The sequence below is a fragment of the Scylla paramamosain genome, chromosome 7 (genome assembly GCF_035594125.1).
Source record: "Scylla paramamosain isolate STU-SP2022 chromosome 7, ASM3559412v1, whole genome shotgun sequence".
NCBI classification, from domain to species: Eukaryota; Metazoa; Arthropoda; class Malacostraca; order Decapoda; family Portunidae; genus Scylla; species Scylla paramamosain.
This window is the reverse complement of record NC_087157.1, coordinates 14,472,501-14,475,000: the sequence shown is the minus strand read 5'-3', so window position 1 is coordinate 14,475,000 and position 2,500 is coordinate 14,472,501. Positions and strand designations below refer to the sequence as shown.

The following is a 2,500-nucleotide window of genomic DNA, read 5'->3' as shown; positions in this document are numbered from 1 at the left end:
TACTACTACTACTACTACTACTACTACTACTACTACTACTACTACTACTATTACTACTACTACTACTACTATCCCCACCACCACCATAATACTACAACAAACAGCACCACTCTCTCTGCAATTTGAGTTTAGCTTCCAAGAAAACTGTTCTGCGGCAAATTATGTTCTCTCATAACTGCGTCGTGAATTCACAGGAAGGGCAAAAGATATACTAGGAAAGATGGAGCTATTAAGACCTTGGTTGCGTCCACTGTGTGTGTGTGTGTGTGTGTGTGTGTGTGTGTGTGTGTGTGTGTGTGTGTGTGTGCGTAGATCCAGGAGACAAGTTAGAGTTTAAAACACACAGAAGAAAAGAGAAAGAGGAAAGAAAGAGAGAACAGAAAGATTACTTAGTCTAAATTTGACATTAATGAGAGAGAGAGAGAGAGAGAGAGAGAGAGAGAGAGAGAGAGAGAGAGAGAGAGAGAGAGAGAGAGAGAGAGAGAGAGAGTGAGTGAGTGAGTGAGTGAGAGAAAGAGAGAGAGAGAGAGAGAGAGAGAGAGAGAGAGAGAGAGAGAGAGAGAGAGAGAGAGAGAGAGAGAGAGAGGACAAGAACTAATTAACAGCACGGAATAAAGAAAGGAGAGACGCAGAGTGGAAGAGAAATGCACATTACAGAGGAAGGGAGAAAGAGCGAGAGGGAGAGGCATAAAGGAAAAGAGAAGAGGAAGAGCAGCGGAGAGAAAGATGAGATGAAGACAGTTGGTAACATTAACTCCTCTTCTGCCGCGGGGGAAGACAAGTACGTGACAGAAAGAGGAGGAAGAAGAAAGAAAGGAACGAAATATAATCAAGAAGCTTATATTCTTTTTAAAAATGAAAAAGAATAGGAAATATTGTGGATTAAAGTGAAAGGTAGACAGATTAGAGAGATTAATGGGTAAATAAATAAATAAATACATAAATAAATAGAAGACATTTCAGAGAGAGAGAGAGAGAGAGAGAGAGAGAGAGAGAGAGAGAGAGAGAGAGAGAGAGAGAGAGAGAGAGCAGCTTTAAGCAGGTTAGCAGGAGGGAGAAAACAGGAGAATAGATAACTGAGGGAAGACAAAACACATAATAAATCAGTTCAATAGACAGACAGACAAGAATATCAATATACATCAAGATACGAGTATATTCATAATTACTCTCACTCCGGAAGACTGATGGATACTAAACATGATTAAAACGAATATGATATGAATCCTTCAGTAAAAAATGATGTAGATGAGAAAATATAATAAGCAGAATGAATCATAAAAGTAAATAGGAAGGTAAATACGATTTTTAATGGGCTGTTAGGTAAAAATAGTTGATTAATGGGTAATAAAAGCATGATGGAGAGGATGGAAGATAATTAATGGTGAAAAGATAATATAGATGACGCCATTAAAACGATGATAACGAACTAATGAGATGTGGAAACTTTAGCAGTGCTGATACGTTTAACTTTTTCATGACCACGGTATCTGTTGCATTGTTATCATATTTGCCATTGGAGGATTTTTCAAATTAAAGGTGTCCTTTATTATCAACAGGATTACACTTCATCCAACATAATTATATCTTATCAATATTGACTATGTAAGTAACAAAGTACCTAACTAATTAACCAACTAACTAAATGAGTAGCAAACTAATTAAAACTCACTCACTAATTCATTCAATCACTCAATCACTCAGTCACTAAGTAACTAACTAGCTACCCAGCTGGCAGGTGATTTATGAAGTTTGGAAGCAGCCTGTAACAATGAACATGATGGCAGTGATGTATAATGAATAGAAAAGTGTATAAAATTGCGGTTATTATTTTTTTCATGCATAAAGAACCTCAGAAAAATAAATAAAGAAAGAAAAGGGAAAAATGACTACAGTAATTTGTTGTACCATCAGCAGAAAATTAAAAAAAAGATAAATAAAACAAAATAAAATGAAATAAAAATGTTAAAAGAATGAAAAATGTTGAAAGGTTACAATACTCTATTCTAATAATGAAAGTTATATGAGTATTGACAAACGAAATAAATCCCTGTATGAGCTGTATGCGAGAAATATTTTTTTTTCTTTTTTAGTCAGGAGAGGAACAACAAGATAGACAGATAAACAAATAGATAGCTGGAAGAGGCAATTAAGAAGAGTAATTATTATTTTTTTTTTTTTACGGATGAAGCAAATGAGTTATTGGGGGAAGGTAGACAGACAATTGGGTGATTAGATAATTACAGGGGGGAAGAGAGAGAGAGAGAGAGAGAGAGAGAGAGAGAGAGAGAGAGAGAGAGAGAGAGAGAGAGAGAGAGAGAGAGGAAGGGAGGAAAGGCAGGTGAGTTCAGTGACCTAATGATTCCTTCCTTAAAATGAAATCACTTCCCTTTCTCCTCCCCTTTCTTGTCTCCTCCCGTTACTACTTCTTCCCATTCCCCTCAATTCTTCTTCCTTCTGACATTCTATCACTTTCCCTTCCTTCTCTCCTTCATTCCTT

At 36.4% G+C, this 2,500-nt stretch overlaps 1 protein-coding gene across 5 annotated transcripts in view; it reads left to right on the top strand.

Annotated features, from left to right (window-relative positions):
* The window catches only part of LOC135102122 (G-protein coupled receptor moody-like), a 120,489-nt gene that overhangs the window by 70,622 nt on the left and 47,367 nt on the right, over window positions 1–2,500 (top strand). The window lies entirely within an intron of this gene.